Source organism: Crassostrea angulata, chromosome 8 (genome assembly GCF_025612915.1).
Source record: "Crassostrea angulata isolate pt1a10 chromosome 8, ASM2561291v2, whole genome shotgun sequence".
NCBI classification, from domain to species: Eukaryota; Metazoa; Mollusca; class Bivalvia; order Ostreida; family Ostreidae; genus Magallana; species Magallana angulata.
Genome location: NC_069118.1, coordinates 36,467,471 through 36,478,681, shown reverse-complemented (window position 1 = coordinate 36,478,681; position 11,211 = coordinate 36,467,471).

Genomic DNA, 11,211 nt, shown 5'->3' with positions numbered 1-11,211 from the left:
TTAAAAACCGTACAAAAACAATAAGTCTCCAAACTTCATTCAGGAGACTTAATAATTAATAAAGATTAAATAGAGATAGGATCATCAAACATCAATAATTTAAAGATAATTGACAATTTCTGATTCTAAGGGGGTCAGGATGACCCCTTAGGGTCATGACTTACATGCCATAATGATCTGATGCGCCTGCATGACCTAAGGAGGAATAATATCTTTGGATTAAGGTGGGGATCTCAATGGTTTTTATGATATTTGATAATTTCAGGAAGAGCACTTGGGATCATGACCTACATACCATCTTAAATGCCTTGAACAAAGAAACAATAATATAATATGTACATGATATATGATTCAATTTAAGAACCCAGATATAGATCAATCATCTGTTTTGTAATACTTCCTATGTATATATACATGTACATGTATTAGTTTGTGTTTTGTTCTATACTATTCATGTTCATGGCTGTAGTATGGCTTAGTCTTATTTTAAATTACATTAAAAACTTGTCAAATATATGACTTGGAACCCCCACTCCCAAACAAACTCAAATATAAACTGTTCTCTCTCTCCCCCCCCCCCCCCCCCCCCTTCCTTGTCGAATAATCTATTAAAATCAAAATATAATTTGGGTGTCTAAAAACTTTTATAAACTGGTAAAAAATGTTATTCTTAAAAAAAATTACATTACACCTTGCATAATTGACAAATGATCTATTGAGATACGATCAGAGGTCATATTTCTACCTTGGGATCAATAAGTAGTATTCATATTGACAAGTTAAAATTAATTAATAACAATAAATGATTCAAATTATAAATGTTTATACTCCACATTCATCCCCCCCCCCCAATCTAACCTGCTTATAAAGATTTAGTCTTATACATTCTTACATGTGTACAGTAGCAAATTTTAAATCATTTCTTGATTGCTTTTTCTCTCATGATTCACATTAACATTTTGGAAATTGCTTAATTCAATTCTTAAGATTTATAAACAAAATGTTATATGCAGCTGCCATGTGTATTCACCTATTTGGGGCAATTGTAAAGTCTCCTAAACAAAGCAGTGACATCATTAGGCTAGGAATTACCCACATATGGATCAAACACTACTGTATAACATATGAATAAGATAAAATACATTCTTATTTCTAGTTCTAAAACGTCAGGGTGTCTCCAAGAGGGCATAATCTTACAATACAATTTTACGCGCAATGACACAAAGAGCAAAAATAAATTAAACGGTTTAGGGATGAGGATCTCAGATCTCAGAAGAATTAACAAAATATACAGTGTATCATATCATTTCCTATTTCATAAAGACGGGGGGGGATGGGGGGGGGGGGGGTTTAAAGACAACACCTGGGGGTCATTAATGTACTTTACACCAGTTGATGCATCATAATGACTTTAGAAGATATTTTGTATTTTCCTGTTTCGTGGGGTCAGAACAGTCCCATAAGGTCATGACCTACATTGTATTTGATGCATTATAATACATTAAGAAAGAAAAACTCCTTCCTTCCTATTATTACTCATATAAAAAATATAAGTGTCTACACTTACTTACATATGTAATACACAAATTTAATAAGAAATTGTTTATACAGGGTCAATATGGGGTCAACTCAACAGTGCATGCAGTCTGACAAATGAAAAAAATAACTTTTGCAACTAAAATGACAGAAACTTTACAAATGCGATAGGATAGGTAATGATGATAAGCTTGTTTAAATATTAAAAGATGATGATACAGTATGCTGTCAAAGGGAGATTACATTTAGAAAGTGAAAGTAGAACTTATATACATGTGTATGTATGCTGGCAGGAATCCCATGCTGGCATCTTATTATATTGTGCTACTGCTACTACATGTATTATGCTTACCTAAATTGGTCAACATCATAATGATAATCCAATTAAAACACAATAATGAATTCCTTTAGCTGATCTTAACTACCGTAATCCTTTTCTGCATACGGAAAACACAGACATGTATGTATGGGTGTTGCTAAAACGCGGAACGGAAAACGGAACGGAATGGAAAATATCATCACGTTTATCGCTTAAAAAGGGTATAGACTGGCCAGAAACGATTTACTTTGTATCTTTTATTTATATCTCATGAATGATTATCAACATGTTGCTATCTTATTAATATTCATATGAATGTTTATCAATTATAGCATTGTATTCATTCGGCTTTAGTTGAGTACGAAACGGAAAAATCAAATGTATACGAATTGTGAAACATTAACATGATTAAACGAGCACATTACATGTAGCTATAACTTTTTACTTATTTCTCTTATATGGTATTGCTGGCATATCAGCGTAACGTACGCAGTTAGTGAAAGCGTTTTATGCGTGTTTTGAGTATTTTTATATTATTTTCAAATATGATGTACATGTATATACTTACATCAAAATTGAATTTTCGGTGTTCTAGACGATCTTTTATCATACAGACGATACAGTATCATTGAGATGGAAGAAAAAAACTGTAGGACTGACGACATTAAAAAATTAAAATACAGTAAACATTAAAATACCCGGTAATTTGTGAAACTAGTAATTTGTGAAACTAGTATTTTTAGCAATGCAATTTTGTTTACGTTTGCATTACAAAGCATGCAGTTGTTTATTCCAGCAGCTATATACATATGATCCGAATAGAGAGCTCTAGACGTTGCCTGGTTTGATTTTCCGATTATATATTGGGACTATAGTCTGTCGATCCCAAAATATTCATGCAGCACATTTGGACGATTTATAATGGAAAATGTTGACATCTTTTCTCCATTTGGAAGTCACTCAGAAGACCTTGCACAATTTTTCAACACTATCATCCGGGTCTGTTAAAATGCAAAACCCCGTAGACTTCTTTATTTTTAGCTGTGTATTTATACCAGCTGATAAGCTAGAGAGGACGTTTTAAAGAAAGAATAATGAGAATGTTTAATGCTTCTAAAAGAGAATCGCTTGAACCCTGAGGTATATATAAATATACAGCAAAAAGTGAATCGAGGATATTTTGGGACAGAATATAGTGGTCAATGCATGTACTGTTAATTTTGAGGAAATAAATATTCTTGAATAAATAATCTAATATTGCTAATCTTCCAAAAAAATTAAAAAGGTACTTAAAGTATATCGTTTTAGCATACTTAAGAAATCTATGAGGTAAATAACATTAGATAAGATTTTCCGTTTTCCTTCCGTTCCGTTTTCCGTTCCGCGTTTTAGCAACACCCATGTATGTATACACGTGAACCCATCTAATCGAAGAGCTAGGTAAAACTAGTATCCGCTAATGAGACATGCAAACCTGTGTTGTGTACGTAACTTCAGACAAAGATAAGTCATTTGTAACATGCATGTATTTTTATGACCTATTCTTCAAATCCACTTGCACTATTTTATTAGGTAAATAACAGCTTTAAGGTGATGCAGGACACCTGCATAGTGTGATGTACATGTATACTTCCTATTGAGATAAACAATAAAGTATGTTGAATATTGATTAAATATTTACCCCCCAAATAATGTTACCTAACATTGAAGCGCAATGGGTTAGAGCGTTTACATGTCTGTAAGAGCATTGGGGTCCAAGGTGTATTTTTGGTAATTTACAAATTTTCATGGGGAGGGGGGGTCTGGACCCCTCACTCCCACCCCTTCTCTAAATCTGTGCACACGATGATGTTCATGTAGGCACACAGAAGCAAATCTAAAACCGGCAACCGCCACGGGGAGGGGGCATAATTTAATTTTTAATTTTGTTTGTAATAATTACGGTATATAGACCATTATACTTCCTATGACATAAAATGTTAAGATTATTGATTAACTGAAAATTCACTGCAAACAGTTCTACCCCAAATTGCACATAAAGTGCTGCTCATGTCACGATGTGTATTATCATATGGGCAGGGATCTCATCCTTCAGTTATGAAAATTATAATTTTTAAATGTATTACCGGAGTTTGCATGTAGCCTTCATTTTTAATTAAACGGGTACAAAACTGTGTTATTTAGGGGCAAACACATGGTGCGGGTATTACTGTCTAATGACAGCATCTAGTTACATCTGTGCCTCATTTAGTATGAAAAAAAATTTTCGGCGTCACAGAAAATAGTTTTCCCGACCTGTTAAAGAAATAACGATCGAAGTCTGGATTCGTGCTTATATTTGCTTTTGTATGATATAAGAAAGAAACATAGAAAACACATTCACAACACAACACACACACACGTTGATCAAAGACAATTACATGAACTACATATTTAACTAAATTACAAACACAGTGGTGTTCCCAAATTAATTAAAATACCGGTGATTTACCTACAGTATCACTGAATATGATGTTACAATAATATGTGTAACAGTGATCTTACCAGGTATCCAGGGGTCGTATGCATAAAAATTCTTAAGTGCTTAAGCATATTCTTAAGTAAATCATATAAGAAAGAAACATAGAAAACACATTCACAACACAACACACACACACGTTGATCAAAGACAATTACATGAACTACATATTTAACTAAATTACAAACACAGTGGTGTTCCCAAATTAATTAAAATACCGGTGATTTACCTACAGTATCACTGAATATGATGTTACAATAATATGTGTAACAGTGATCTTACCAGGTATCCAGGGGTCGTATGCATAAAAATTCTTAAGTGCTTAAGCATATTCTTAAGTAAATCCAAAATGGATGAAAGAAGGAAGAGAACATTTAAGCCATGAGTTAAGATCCATGTCGACCACAGAATTAAAGGCAAGATTCAGGTTTAATCAAGAGGGTATTGACTTTATAACAAATTTAATTTGTGATTTCATTGAGCCTCTGACAAACAGAAATTATAGTATTCCAGCACATGTACAAGTTATGGTAACGTTGAGGTACTTTGCAACTAGACGAATGCAGCTGTGCAGTGGGGACAGTTTTGGTATTCATCAATCCACTGTATCGAGAATAATTCACACAGTGACTACTGCTGTCGTACAGCCTCATATTGTTAGAAGGTTCATATCCTTTCCTGTACAACCAGACATTATCAGGGAGCACCAGTCTGATTGTTTTGGCATCGCACAATTTCCGGAGGTTATTGGGGCCATTGACGGCACACATGTTCGCATTCTGGCTCCATCTGAACATGAACCAGAGTATGTAAATCGCAAAAACTTCCACAGTATCAATGTCCAGCTTGTTTGTGATGCAAGCCATAGAGTTCTTTACTTGGTTTCAACTTGGCCTGGAGCGACATATAATGCAAGAATCTTTCGGGAAAGTGGACTTTTCCAACTATTTGAAAAACGCCTATTGCCTTTCAAGTGTCATCTCCTTGGGGACAGTGGATACCCTGCAAAAGACTGGCTGTTGACTCCATTTTTAAATCCAGCTAATGGACCACAGTCTCGTTACAACAGGTCTGAAAATATGTAGAAGTAGATACATTCTAATATGTTTGCACTACAATTATAGATAAAATGTTACTGTTCAAAACATTACAGTAGCTATAGACATTGTGGGTTTAACTGTACAGAGAGAGAGCCCGGTCCCTGTTTGTAGGTGTGTAATTTCCCACTTTTAAATTTAATGGTTTGACTATATGCAATATCTACACAAATTTTTTAACTGATTATTTTTCATTTTATTCCTTTTTATTTAGTTCAAAATGTCCTATTGTTTATTTCCTCCCTACTCATATACTCACCTGCCTACTGTACATGCATGCACAATTAGCTTAAAAATGGATCGATATGACACTAAAGTATGGCTCTTGCTAGTATATATCCATATAATTTCTATATAAAAAATTAAAAACAAATCATATGTCAATGAGGCAGGTATCGCAGTCTATACTGAAATAGCTAGTACACTCATTACAGATGTTTGATCCACCTCTAAATTTATCGCGGGAAATATAGCGCGAGGGCACTGTGACGTCATCAATGACTTTGTTCGTATTTGTTTACTCGATACGAAGGTATGGAAGCATGTAACAAATCTTTTGAGTCTCTCCAAAGCATATGCGGTACTCAAAACGTGTCTTCAAACTTTAAGACACCGTAAATTACGAGTTAAAAGTCGGCCATTTTTGGCATAGCACCACGGGTGAAAACATTAGAGAGCATTATGGGACGTAGACAAAAAATTTTGTTTGATGAACTGTAGGTTTAGCTCGTTCTTTTTCCCGCGCACACTGGTTCTTAGAGCTCACTTCGCACGCCGGCGAGCTGCGCTCGCGATTATTGTCCCAATTTTTCTCAAAACTCTCCAATAATCCCCATTACAAATAAAAAGATGAATATATTTATTTGAAATAACGATCCCAACAAATTAAATTGCAAGTGTATGGTATTAATATGTAAACGGTGTGACCGTTGGACCGAGCGCAGATTTAACACTGTTCAGTTTGATTTTTGTAGAACAAATTAAATTTATTTAAACGCACACAGTAGGATCCGCCTGGTTGCCTACTCAAATCATTAGCCAAAGTTTAACTAAACGTCGCGTGCTCAGTCTACATTATGACGTCATGTTTCAGACGTAAACCGTACACGTTTTGTCTTCGAACAGAGTTACGTTTATCCGAACTTTTTTTTATTTCTTCTTTCATTGTTTATCAATTTGATTCATATAAATGCCGCGGTAATAAAACTGAATACTTTATTCAGTATCTAAAAGATCAGTTCCTTGATGTTAATGTTTTTATTTTCCATCTGATAATTTGATAACTAAAGGCAAACATAGAACTATAGTCGTGTTTTTTTATTTATAGTTTGTCCCAAGATATTTTTGCCGCATATTTTCTTAAATTGTTCAATATTTATAAATACCTCTTGGTTCAGACGATGTTCATTCGATAGTATGAAAAAATCCCAAGATTTCCCCTTTGAAACGCCCCCTCTAGCTTGTCGGGAATCAGCACACGGCTAAAAATAAAAAGTCTACGAGGTTTTTCCATTGCTAAGGAGATGAAGACGCCCGGATGATAACGTTGAAAAATTGCGCGAGGTGTCCCGAGTATTTCCGAATGGAGAAAAGATATCAACATTCCCCATTATAAATCTCCGTAGGAAATCTGTTTTGGTTCCTGTGAATTTTTACGAGGGAAAAATGATAATGTGTGAATGAAGTTATCTTGGGAATTTTCCCTTTCATCGATTTTAATTGCACTTCAGTCACAGGTATGTGTATTTTTATTAAAAATCATTCAAATATGCAGCATAAATATCTTGGGACAGACTATAAACACTATTGAAACTTATCTGGCGCCCTTTTTTATTTCTTTTAATTCAAATTGACTTCTATGGAAACACTGGAACTTATTTTAATCGAGTTTAGGGGTAATAAACATGGATAAGTACCAGTCAATCGATGATCGAACTAACTTTTTAAAAACAAAATGGCTGCCAATATGGCGGCGCCCAGGGCTGGAAGAAATTTTTTTTGGCCTTAGTATCCCCGATTCAACTTTCATTTTTCACTGATTTTCTTATATATACGTGTTACCATTAATCCTTGCTTCGCGAGGCGGGCTTCGCCCGCCTCTCGCTGCGCTCGGTAATATGTAAACGGTGGGACCGTTGGACCGAGCGCAGATTTAACACAGTGTAGTTTGATTTATGTATGATAAAATCTATTTAAAACGCACACAGTAGGATCCGCCTGCATGGTTAAACTTTCCTGGCAATTAAATATCAAAATCGTGAAAAAAGCCAGAAAAACGTCAGATATTTCGGACTACATGGTTGCCTACTCATACCATTCGTCAAAGTTAAACTAAACGTCGCGTGCTCAGTCTACATTATGACGTCATATTTCAGACGTAAAACATTCAAGTTTTGTCTTCGGAAATAACAGAAGACAGTTACGTGATTCCGAATTTTTTAATTTCTTCTATTATTGTTCATCAATTTAATTCATATGAATGCCGCTGTAATAAAATTGCATACTTTGTTCAGTATCTAAAAGATCAGTTCCTTGACGTTAATGTTTTTATAGTCCATCTGATAATTTGATAAGACATACATGGAACAAGTCGTGTTTCTTGATTGAAGCACTATTGAAACTTATCTGTTTTCCTTTTTAATTTCTTTTTTTAATTCAAATTAACTTCTATTGAAACACTGGAACTTATTAAAGCGAGTTTAGGGGCAATAAACATCGAAAAGTACCAGTCAATCAATGCCGATCGAACTAACTTTTTAAAAACAAAATGGCTGCCAATATGGCGGCGCCCAGGGCTGGAAGAATTTTTTTTTTGGCCTTAGTACCCCTGATTCAACATTCACTTTTCAATGATTTTCTCATATATACGTGTTACCATTAATCCTCGCTGCGCTCGGTATTAACGGATCTGCCACCCGGGTTCGATTTTCTTTCTTGGACAGAAAGAGAGTTCCGGCGTATCCCCCTCCCTTAGCACAGATTCAGTAAAGAGCTTCCACAATATCAGAATAGCAAAGATACCGAAATAGGTATCGAACCCCCCCCCCCCCCCCCCCCCCCCGGAAAACATAACAATCACCCCCCCCCACACACACACACACACACACCCCTCGGGAAAAATTCTTATGTTTTTATTATTTAATGCATCAGATATAACGTACAAGCCATTTAACCTCTCTTTCATGATATTGAATAAATTAATTAAGGTCGCACAAATGCACTAAAACAATTGTGGAAAGAACCATCGGGCAACTGAAGAGACGATTTCACATACTCCATGTTGAAAATCGACAGAGCCCTGACCGAGTCAGCCAAATCATCACAGCATGTGGAATTCTTCACAATATTGCGAAGATGTTTAACATCCCCCTACCACATGAGCGCGGAGATGAAGACGACATTGACGATGGACCTGACGACAATGACAATGCAGACCACTTAGTTGGAGACTTCCAAACTGCTGATGGTTGCGCATTCAGAAACCATATTGTCGCAACCCATTTCACTTGAATGACAAATGAGGTATGTATATGTAAATAATTTTTAATATTTTTCTTTCATATTAAATATTTGCAGTCTCCTCTGTTTATTAAGAAAACCGATTTTAATTCATGGCTCCACTGAAACTGACAAGACTGGAATATTTATACATTTTCAAATGAAAACGTGTTATTGTTTAATCATATTCTTCGTAACTTAAAGTTGCATTTCTATAACAATAGTTATTGCAGGACCGAATCAATCTGAAGGCACATGTCTATTGTCTCCAAAGGTGTATGATAATACATTATACTAAATTCATCATTATTTCTGAAATGCTCCCCGCCAGAAAAAAAGAAGCAAAACCATGCATCAAAAACACAAACTTCGTAAGTTTCAAAAACTCCATATCTTAAATGCAGACAGAGTGTACCAGATTAAGGTCATATATATATATATATATATATATATATATATATATATATATATATATATATATATATATATATATATATATATATATATATATATATATATATATATATTTATTTACATTCACTTTCTTTCCCCCTATTAAATTGCATTTATAGATTTGAGTGATATTTACGCATAACACAGAAGACCCAATCACCAAATCTGGTGCGTATTAATACATTCAGTCTTCCTTCAGAACATGACTTAATCTCCTCCCGACTTCAAACCGTATCACGACCTGATATTATATTTGGGCTGATTAATATTTCATGGATGTAAATATCTTTTTAAGATTTATATGAATTCAATTGATTAATTTCTTAGTATACCAAAAATAGATTCATCAAATTACAGAATGAAAAATAAAATTGTGTTATTAGAATTTAAAACGCTGTGCACTATTTTTGTCAGCATAATTCGGCTGTTCCAAAGGCTCTTTCGTTAATTGCGCATTACAAGTTGAATAAGGCCGAGATTTTTTAAAATAAATCATATTTGCGGAAAGAGAACAAATGTTAAAAAATGTAAATATAAGCATTGAATCATTATTTTTTGAAAGATGTGGTCTCATAACTGCAACGGTGTGTGCAAACAAATTTTCATAACGCGCTAGCGCGCGTTATTCAATTTGTATGCACGCACCGTTGCAGTTATGAGACCACATCTTTCAAAAAATAATGATTCAATGCTTAAATATTTCCCGCCATATGTCAGCTAGAGAAGTGACGTAACTTTTAAAAATAAATTTAATTGTGGCAATATAAGAGTGCATTTTTGTGTGTGTTTGCTACGGATATGAAAAACTATATACAGCGATTTATTTACCAGTTCGGTTTTTAAAGTTATAACTTCAAAATCAGTTGAACAACGTGAAAATTCAAGTTATTTCAAAGTCGTATCTTGGATACGGCGTAACCAATTTCTGCACTGGCGTCGGAAGCAAATTGAAAGTGGGGGGGGGGGGACCTAATTCCCAAACTTATGAAAATCCTAATCTGTGGGGGGGGGGGGGGGATACCTATGGCTCCAATACAAAAAAGTGGGGGGGCTGAACCCTCTATTCTGCTATGTGCATAATGGTTAGGTCTTACTTTGCCAAAAAAGTGCCCCCCCCCCCCCCGGTCCCGACGCCTATGTTCTGTTCTTGTTTACAGGGGGGGGGGGGCATTTTTCTACGGGGGGTAATTTTTCTTCATGTTAAACATGAAACCCTGGGTCTTTTTTCGTTAGAAAAATCCAATTTTTCTTCAGCTTGGGGGGGGGGGGGGAGGCGGGGGTCATTATTCTACGTCGAAAAATGACCCCCGGTCATTATTCTACGGGGGCCATTATTATTCATTACACCGGAAAGGCCCGAGAAGATACAATTGCTACAAAACAGTACCAATGGTTCCTGAAAAAGTTCACCTCGAAATTGAAATTGCAGTAGATCAGTACGTAATGATTAAGGCACAGCCAATTAGCTACATGTATGCCATTGCCGATCTGTAGCCCACTTTAGATTAACAATATTAAATTGAGACCCCACTCCAGCACAATTCCAGGACACCACTGTGCCTTCCTGTCAATCTGATTAAAATCCGATCTTTGTAACGCTCCGAAATTCTGATAGTCGCTGAACAGCAACATCAGAATTTGTCGGAGCGGATCAAAGATCTGATTTTAATCAGATTGCCTTCCTATTGTTAATTAATCGATTCAAAAATTTAACCCAATGTTTTAGAAATCTGCTTCTGTGTTTTATGATTGCTACAGCGCTAGCTCACCAATCTTTTTAAAAGATACAT